Below are 10,416 nucleotides of genomic sequence, written 5' to 3' on the forward strand. Positions count from 1 at the left end.
GCACCGCAGGTGTGGCTAGAAGGCTCACTGGCCTGATCTGACCCTACCTAATTATTCCTTTTGTTTTAGACATAGTGGACTGTATTAAAACCATATACTGTCACCCCCCGACATGTTTCGCCACTACATGTGGCTTTATCAAGGAGATGGACTGACAGCATTCAATGTCAGTGGTAAATGAGCCCTTTTATGTGGTATCAGGGTGTCCTCATTAAGTTACCATCCAATCTAAAACACTCTCTCGAATTACCAATTGATAAGGTTGTTTCATGTGTGACCAGCCAATCACTTACCCATTTCTTGATTTAGTCCAAGATTGCACAAATCATTCGACAGGATATAGGGTTGCATCACACGCTTGTTTTAAGCTACACAATCAAAAGTGTTGTTAGTCGTCTCCAATCAGTGTCTTTGCCTATGTAAATAAACATACACGTCACTACTATCCAGTATCCAGTATTAATATACGTATCTTGCTGTTGTCCAGGTCATCTGACCTGTTTGGGACATGATCGGCCTGGATCACGTGACATCGCGCAACTGACTTGCGCAAACCCGTTTTGTTACTCTTATACATGGGTATGCGCCTATGTGTGTGTCTATGCAGGCGCTTCCGCGCATGCGCTGTTGGACGCCTCTTCTCCACTGGTGTTAACTCTACCCCTGCCAGGGCTGGTCCGCCCCATCCCAGCTAGAAGTAGGTCAACAGTGATGGACCAGAGGCTATAGTTGAGTGTAAACGGCCTCTATCTATTTTGTATATGATGGTTAGACCGATTTTTCAGAAGACCTGAATATTTGCTTGCCACATTATTGATGCATGATAGATACATAAATGATATATACATAATAATAGGTGAATAAATTATAATACACATGAAATAATTGATACTTAATAGTGAGTGAATAAATTAGTACTATAATGCACATCTTACTTACTAGTGAATGGGAAAGACCACCATATGTGCATATGTGCACACATAATGATTGCTATTTTGATTAAATGAGCATGAGTGTATGCAAGCAAGTGTATTAGTGTGAAATATAAAAAGACTATCATCAGGCATAGTTCATTTAAAAAAAAAAAATTGGGTAAATTTTTATATACCTAACTGACATTAGTGGTACTGGAATTTTAAACGTGTGTTTCTCACCTTTTCTGTTATATTTATATAAGAGTAATAAAAGTTAAGTTTTAGTATTTGTAGCACATGTAATTTAGAGGATATTTAACCCCCTAGGGTTATTTTGTTGTGTAAATGCTCACTGCACCCCTTATTACATTCCGTGAGGGGTGTAGTTTTCAAAATGGGGTCACATATGGGGGGGGGTCATTTTGAATACTAGAGACCCACAAATTCACTTCAAAACTCAACTGGTCCCTGAAAAATTCCGATTTTTTAATTTACGTGAAAAATTGGAAAATTGCTGCTAAACTTTGAAGCCCTCTGGTGTCTTCAAAAAGTAGAAGCATGTCAACTTTATGATGCAAACATACAGTATACATATTTAATATGAGTATAAATATGTAATTTATTTGGTATGTCTATTTTTCCTTACAAGCAGAGAGCTTCAAAGTTAGGAAAATTTTTTCTAATTTTTCATGAAATTTTAGAATTGTTCACCAAGAAATTATGCAAGTATCGACAGAAATTTACCACTAACATAAAGTAGAATATGTCACAAAAACAATCTTGGAATTAAATTCATAAGTAAAAGCATCCCAGAGTTATTAATGTTTAAAGTGACAGTGGTCAGATGTGCCAAAAATACTCTGGTCCTTAAGGTCATAATGGGCTTGGTCCTTAAGGGGTTAAAAGTACTAAAAAGTTGTTTCCCTAATTTTCCCCTTCTGCTTGAACCCCCTTGTAGGCACACTTCCACCAGTCATATTTACACTCACTTGGTCATTTGGGTCAAATGCTTTGTAGGTTCCTCTATATCTATGTATATATAAAACTCAATGGGGGGAGATTTATCAAAACCTGTCCAGAGGAAAAGTTTCCCAGTTTCCCATAGCAACCAATCAGATCGCTTCTTTCATTTCTAACAAGGCCTGGGCAAAATTAAAGAAGCAATCTGATTGGTTGCTATGGGCAACTGGTTAACTATTCCTCTGGACAGGTTTGATAAATCTCCCCCAATTGGATTTAGATTTTATCAAAGGATTTAGACTGTTTTTTTCCTGCCTAAATTTGTCACACAGAAAGTTGCAGTCTAAATATGTGCGACTTTTTAGCGACTTTTGCTTTAGAGGAATTTTAGAACATGATGCATTCTAGTCTATTTTAGACAGAAAAATGCATTGGTGCTGAATTTATCAAAAGTGACTTTTCATCAACAAGTCGCATCTGCTGAAAGTACGCCGAAATGTCAGACCATACTGGAGCAGGTTTAAATACAGTCTACAGCATAGATCCCGAAGTCTGTGCACAGAATTTATCAAGAGCCATGCGCACAATAGACCAGCCTAACCCTCTGTAGTTTGGTATATATGTGTGTGTGTGTGTGTGTGTATGTTTCAGCATCACATCCAAACAGCTAAAGATACTAACATGAAATTTGGCACACATGTTACTTATATGTCAACAACAAACATAGGATAGGTAATTTAACCCTTACTCACCCCCATTTGCCAGGGTCAGGGTTTTTGTTTAAAGTCCCATACAAGTCTATGGGAAATATATGTTACTGCATCAATTCCAAACAACTGGAGATATTTTGATAATACTTGGTCACATGTTACTTATATGTCCACTTTAAATATAGGATAGTTAATTTAACCCTTAACTACCGCCCCATTTGTGAGGGTCGGGGTTTTTGTTCAACCCCTTAAGGACCAATACAAATAAACCTGTACGCCCCTGAAAGACCAGGCCTGTTTTTTCAAATCGGGGATGTCTGTCTTTATTAGAGAATAACTCTGGTAACGTTTTGCCAATTACGATAATTCTGACATTGTTATTTTGTCACAAGTTGTCCTTCATGTACATAGTAAAAGTAAGCCGACATCATTTGTAGTTTTTTTTTTACAATGCAAAAAATCATGACATTTTTTTTAAAAAATTGATTTTTTGCTATTTTAACACTACTAGGTTGCATATATTTATACTTACTGACCAAATAGTTTATGAAACTTATACTTTCAGATGTCTACTTTATTTTGACAGGATATTTTTGTTTTTAATTAACATTTCAAATTAGTTAGAAGCCTAACAATTTAACTTGAAATTTAGAAAATTTGAAAAGTACATCTTTTTTTATGTGCTATGCAAGGTTTGCAGAAATTTGAAGGTGGTAGAACATAGGAACCCCCCCCCCCCCCAAATGACCCCACTTTAAAAACTAGACCCCTCAAGGTATTCGCTAGGGGGTACAGTGAGTATTGTAACACCATAGTTTTTTGGCAGGAATTATTACAAAGTCAGTGTTAAAAATTCTAAATTAGCATTTTTTCACAAATGCATCATTTTGGTGCATATTTTTTGGTACATATTTTTTGGACCCAGACGGAGAGGAGCGCCATTTGGCTTTCTGGGCATCATTTTAGGCCGAATGGATTATAGACTTCATGCCTGCAAAGGGTTTTAGCTGCCAGAACCATACAGAACCCCCACAAGTGATGCCATTTTGGAAACTTCACCCCCTAAAGTATTCATCTAGACCAAAAGTGAGTACTTTGAGTCCTTTTTGTGTGGCTGGAATGGATACAAAGTCAGTGGAAAAATTAACATTTTCTTTTTTTTTCACAAATGCAAAATTTGTGGGACATATTTTTTGTACATTGCATCTGAAACATTTTTGTACATTGCCCCATAATTTATTATGCTGTTCGTCCCGAGTTCGGTAATACCTCCGCTTAGACCATATTTGGTTGCATGGCCACATGGTGGGACCCAAAAGGAGAGGAGCACCATTTGGGTTTCAGGATATCATTATACAAATTATAGGCCGCACTGGCACGTCTTGACAGGCAATAACCGGGGCAGACCTGGGGTCCTTGAAAAGACCCACAGATGCCCAGGTAACCAGCAGCACCCCACGAACGTTGCGGGGTGCTACAGGAGAGAGACAGAGGAAGCCCCCACCCTCTGTCAAAACTCCTTACAGCTCGCAGTCGCTTCGGACCGCGGCTGTAAGGGTTAAACTGCCGGGACCAAAGTTTTCTTCGGTCCCGGCAGTGCGGCAGGCCCCCGCCCGCTGGGGATCACACACAGCACCCCGTAATCGTGCTGCGGGGTGCTGCAGGGAAGACAGAGGGAGCTCCCTCCCTCTGTCATAACACTTACAGCCAGCGGTCACTTCCGACCATGGCTGTAAGGGTTAAACTGCCAGGACCGAAGTTTACTTCGGTCCCGGCAGTGTGGCAGAGTTCCGGCTGTGTGTTACAGCCGAGTCCCTGCTGTGATCTCGTGGTTGCACTGGACAGCACCCACGAGAAGCATGGACGAGTATAAACGTCCAGGTGCCAGAACGGCTGCCGACCTGGACGTCTATACTCGTCCATGGTCGTTATCGGGTTAAAGTCCCATGCAAATCAATGGGAAATGTATGTTCGTGCATAACTTCCGTACGGCTGGAGATATTTCAATACCTGGTACACATATTGCGGGTCGGGATCGGAGGTCGAGATAGGAGGTCGGGATAGGAGGTCGAGAGAGGAGGTCGAAATAGGAGGACAGGATATGATGATGGGATATGAGGATGGGATAGGAGGTCGGGATAGGAGGTCGGGATAGGAGGTCGGGATATGAGGACGGGATATGAGGAAGGGATATGAGGTCGGGATAGGAGGTCGTGATAGGAGTTCGGGATAGGAGGTCAAGATAGGAGGTCGAGATAGGAGGTCGAGATAGGAGGACGGGATATGAGGACAGGATATGAGGACTGGATAGGAGGTCAGGATAGGAGGTCGGGATAGGAGGACAGGTTAGGAGGTCGAGATAGGAGGTCATGATAGGAGGACAGGATAGGAGGTCGGGATATGAGGTCGGGATAGAAGGTCGGGATAGGAGGTCGGGATAGGAGGTTGGGATAGGAGGTCGAGATAGGAGGTTGAGATAGGAGGTCGAGATAGGAGGACGGGATATGAGGACGGGATAGGAGGACAGGATAGGAGGTCGGGATAGGAGGTCGACATGGGAGTACGGTATATGAGTACAGGATAGGAGGTCGGGATAGGAGGTCGGGATAGGAGGTCGGGATAGGAGGTCGAGATACGAGGTCGAGATAGGAGGTCGGGATAGGAGGACGGGATAGGAGAATGGGATAGGAGGTCAGGATAGGAGGTCGAGATAGGAGGTCGAGATATGAGGTCGAGATAGGAGGACGGGATATGAGGACGGGATATGAGGACGGGATATGAGGTCGGTATAGGAGGACAAGATAGGAGGTCGGGATATGAGGACAAAATATGAGGTTGGGATATGACAACAATATATGAGGACGGGATATGAAGTAAAAAGCTTCCTCCTTTGTTTATTTTCCTCCCCAACAAGGATTAGGAAGGAGAAATCGGGCAACGCCGCGTACTCAGCTAGTATGAAATAAAGGATGAGCTTAATTATTTTCTCCATACAGATGTTTGAAGTTCAGACCCTCTCATATGTTGTATGTCCAACCAAATACCCAACAATGATCTTACACCCCTTGTTAGGATTGAGAAGGTAAAAAAATCTTCATCAGGTCTGTCAATGGATCTGAAGAGAGCAGAAGGCTCTCTAAACGCGTTGTCCATTAGAATAAAACATCACTTTTTATTTTATAGTCCAGTCCAATTATTAAGTTAGACCTATTTATTAGTAATAGGAGTGCCCATCATAGATGTTCCTTTTCTTGTTGGTTTGGCTTCCGGGGATATTCCTATTCATTGGAAGTTTTGCAAAGGGTCAATTTTATGGTCTTCATCACTTTGTTTTATATCTGGGATGTGTGTATCTTTTCTGAAATAAAAAAGCTGAGTGAACATCCTATATATATATGTCAAAAACTGGGGTAGCCAATACACCTGCAGCTACACACCATTGATCTTTCAGTCATCTGCATGAAGTTTGTAGGTTCTTCTTTTCTTGTATTTGCATGGGTTTTCTCCATTAAAAAAAAACATACAATGGTAGCTACATACAGGCCTAACCACAGCATACCAGGAACACCACACAAAATCTGCCATCTTGGAGGTGCTCTGACCCAGCTGTCTAACCATCACAATTTGGCTACAGTCACTTAGATCCTTTGCTAGACCATTGTTCTTGCTTTCAAGGCTACTTCTAGAACTAATAGTTAATTTGCTGCCTTAGATCCCCAATTCATTGACAAGTACCATTGCTTTGAGATAACCAATGTTATTCACTACACCTGTTAGAGATGTAGCAGGGCTGAGTAGGGACAGAGCCAGTTTGTCCTTTTTAATAACTAATTGTCAAATTGCAACGCGATAACCTGTACTTTTATAAGGAAAATCCTGTAGTTCTACATAGTAATAAATAGTAAGAAAGTCCTTCAGATATCCCAATAGAATGCTTTTCTCTATACTGTTTGCTTAGCAGCAGACCTCAGAGTCAGCAGGCGACATCGCCGGATCCTGCGGAGACCAGCAATGTCACAACGACTGAATAGCGAATGCTAAAAAGGAATTTTGATTTTTTTTTCTCTCTCTCTTGTTATAGTCACAGTCATTTCGTTATGTACAAAGGTTATCTCTCCCAATCATTTTCTCTCTATATAAATCCCCTGTTTAGTATTTGCTATTCAGTCATTGTGTCACTGCTGGACTCTACTGGCACATGGTGTTCTGGTGTTCTGATGTCACCTGCTGGCTGTGATGTCTGTTTGGTAAGCAAAGAGCACAGAGGAAATTGTTTCATTAGGAAGTCTAAGGGATTCCTTAATTAATAATTACCATAGGAAACCCTGGAGTAGTTGTTTGTAATGGTAACGTCAGCTCTTCTACATCGCGTAATCTCTGCTATTCCTGTATCACGCTAATTTGTAATCCTGCAGAGAACATGAAATAAAGGAATTAAAAATTGCTGAATTTATTGTGCCTTACACAATGTGTACCATCAGGGCACCAGGGAAGGGGGTTATTGGTACCAGTAAGGGCTCTTTCCCACAGCCATATTATAACTCTAATTTGGATAGAGCTGTAAACAAGATTTTAATAGCTGTGCCGGAGAGTTCTCCTATTACATGCAGAGATTTTCTTTTATATGATTTCCAATCTGACAACAATTGTGGCATGCTCCATTGGACACCATACATTTAGAGGTACAAGGAATCATTGTTTGTGTGGTATAATATCTCTATAAACAATATACATATATATATATATATATATATATATATATATATATATATATATTAGCAAATAGGCAGCGGCAACTTCATTTTAAAGTGCAAAAAAATGTGTATTTTATTCACACAACCTGAGGCCACGTTTCGGTATACTCACCAAACCATTTTCAAACAACAAATGACATAGATAGTGCATATTTATGGTCACGCAGAACCATTACAATAATTAATCAATTTAGTGCAAAAATATCTTCTAAAAACATGAATGTATATCAAAAGTGACCTGTGCATTAACATAGGGAATATGCAAATACTATCACATATTATTTTCTGCCAAAAATTGTGTAATAAACATTAAAATGTTCATAATTTCCTTAATCAGAAATTGCGTGCAGCTGTGTTGTAATCTGTAATATTACGTCAGATGGACGGAGGGATGGATTTACTCACCATTGTGTACTCCATTGTATTCCATGTGGACCCTGATATTCGCCACTTCTGGAACAGAGCAGCAATGGAGGATATGACATTGTTGTTGCAGGTCATGTGATTCTGTTGCCAAGCGACACGTCTAAACAGGACGCGCATGCGTCCTAAGTACTTGTGAAGAGTCAGCACCATCGTGCTAGAGGGCAGTGCATTTTGTAGCTGTACAGCAATCTCAAAGTCAGTAACAATCTGCACCAGGCATGGCAGTGGTGTGGCAAATCAATGTCTCACACACACCAGCCTCTCATAGCAACCTGGAGATGTAACCATAGGCAACCTCCCTTAGGTGCACAGGTGCCATGTGTTGCTATACAGAGAAGTACAGCTACATTACATATTTGAACTTCTTAATGATCTTTAACAACATTGTATTAACCCCTTAAGGACTCAGCGTTTTTACGTATTTGCATTTTCATTTTTTTCCTCATCACCTTCTAAAAATCATAATGCTTTCAATTTTGCACCTAAAAATCCATATGATGACTTATTTTTTGCGCCACCAATTCTACTTTGCAGTGACATTAGTCATTTTACCAAAAAATCCACGGCGAAATGGAAAACGAAAATCAATGTTCGACAAAATTGAAGAAAAAATGTAATTTTGTAAGTTTTGGGGGCTTCCGTTTCTACGCAGTGCATTTTTTGGTCAAAATTACACCTTAACTTTATTCTGTAGGTCCATACGGTTAAAATGATACCCTATTTATATAGGTTTGATTTTTTCGCACTTTTGAAAAAAATCCTAATTACATACAGGAAAATGTATACGTTTAAAATTGTCATCTTCTGACCCCTATAACTTTTTTATTTTTCCGCTTACGGGCTGTTCTGAAGTTTTTATCGGTACCATGTTTGTGTTGATCGGACTTATTGATCGCTTTTTATAAATTTTTTATGATATAAAAAGTGACCAAAAATACGCTATTTTGGACTTTGGAATTTTTTTGCGCGTACGCCATTGACCATGCGTTTCAATTAATGATATAATTTTATAGTTCGGACATTTACGCATGCAGCGATACTACATATGTTAATTTTTATTTTTATTTACACAGTTTTTTTTAATGGGAAAAGGGGGGTGATTCAAACATTTATTAGGGAAGGGGTTAAATGACCTTTGTTAACTTTTTTTTTCACTTTTTTTTTGCACTGTTATAGCTCCCATAGGGAGCTATAGCACTGCACACACTGATCTCCTATGCTGATCCCTGCAAAGCCATAGCTTTGCACGGATCAGTCAAATGGGGCTTGATTGCTCAAGCCTGTAGCTCAGGCTTGGAGCAATCAATCGACGATCGGACACCACGGAATCAGGTAAGGAGACTTCCGCCTGCGTCCTAGCTGATGGGAACATCTTGATTTTATCGCGATGTCCCAATCAGCCCGGGAAGCATTTACTTTCGTTTTCAGACACGGCGGTCAACTTTGATCGCCGCGCCCGAAGGGTTAACAGCTCGCAGCACAACGATGCCGCACGCTGTTAGCCCAGGGTCCCGGCTATCGTTAGCAGCCGGGACCGACTCGGTGTGATGCGGGGTCACGTTTTTCACACTGGGACCGGGATTAGGGTGTACAGGTATGCCCTAAGTGCTTAAGAGGTTAATGTTCACATTCTTTGCTAATACTGACATATAAACAGGAAACAGTGGTTAAATGGTGGAGTGAGTGATCCGTCCCATCTGCATCACCATGTGTAAAAATTAATAAAAAAACAAGTGTTAAAAAGTGTAAAAAATATATATACGTTTGATTAAATCATATACAGAGACAGGGTCACATTATTTTATGCGTTGTATATTTCTTGTGTAATCTTAAAATCTAATTTTGTCCGTGTGGTTTTAAAGTATTTAGCGCATATATACACCACAGTTCTCGTTTTTAAGTGGGGGTACATGATCAATAATGCTGAATGTAAGGTCTTTCTTACAGTGGCCAGCCTCAATAAAATGGTTGGGCACTGGTAGGTCTGTTCTTTTTCTTATTGAATAACTGTGTTGATTTATTCTAGTTTTTACGCTCAAGGTGGTCTCTTCCACATACAATAGGTTACAGGGACATTTTAAAATATAAGTAACAAAGTCTGTGTCACAGGTTGGATAGAAATTAATTTTATAAGTTTTTAATGTAGAGGGATGAGTAAATTCTGTGATTTTGTGCATATATGATCAATTGATGCACATAAGACATGGATAAGAGCCCTTTTTAACTGTAGTTAAGGAACGTTGTATGGATTTTTTTAGGGACACATCTGCCTTCACAATTTTATCACGCAGATTTGGTGTCCTTCTAAAGGACATTAATGGAGGGTTAGCAAATTCAGGAATATTTTTGTGACAACTACCCAGAATGTGCCAATGTTTCTGCATAATAGCCGTAACTTTATTTGAAGCATCAGAATACATTGTTATAAATACTGCACGTTTATCGTGTTTTTCGGTGTGTTTTTTGTCAATAATGTGGTTCTATTTAATGGCAACACCTTCTCTTTACTTTCAATAACAATTTTATCGGGATACCCCATTTTTGAAATCATGCATCATTTTATTGAGGGCTGGTTCCACTCTATTCTCTTCACTAATTATTCTCTTTGCGCGAACCATTTGACTGGTTGGCAGAGAACGGATCATATTACGT

The 10,416-nt window shown here is 39.9% G+C and overlaps 2 long non-coding RNA genes across 2 annotated transcripts in view; both read right to left on the reverse strand.

The window, feature by feature from the left end:
• The window catches only part of LOC130360807 (uncharacterized), a 46,646-nt gene extending 46,231 nt beyond the window's left edge, over window positions 1-415 (reverse strand). Inside the window, exon 1 of the long non-coding RNA XR_008890804.1 lies at window positions 294-415. This is a non-coding gene — a long non-coding RNA (uncharacterized LOC130360807). The remainder of the gene's footprint in view (window positions 1-293) is intronic.
• A 5,455-nt stretch (window positions 416-5,870) lies between these two features.
• On the reverse strand, window positions 5,871-7,831 carry LOC130361099 (uncharacterized). Its single transcript, XR_008890875.1, has 3 exons — window positions 7,744-7,831; window positions 6,899-6,993; window positions 5,871-5,942 (listed from the first exon to the last, which is right to left on the reverse strand). It is a non-coding gene; the product is annotated as an uncharacterized LOC130361099 (long non-coding RNA).
• Window positions 7,832-10,416: the final 2,585 nt, after the last annotated feature.

The sequence above is a fragment of the Hyla sarda genome, chromosome 3 (assembly GCF_029499605.1).
Source record: "Hyla sarda isolate aHylSar1 chromosome 3, aHylSar1.hap1, whole genome shotgun sequence".
NCBI lineage: Eukaryota > Metazoa > Chordata > Amphibia > Anura > Hylidae > Hyla > Hyla sarda.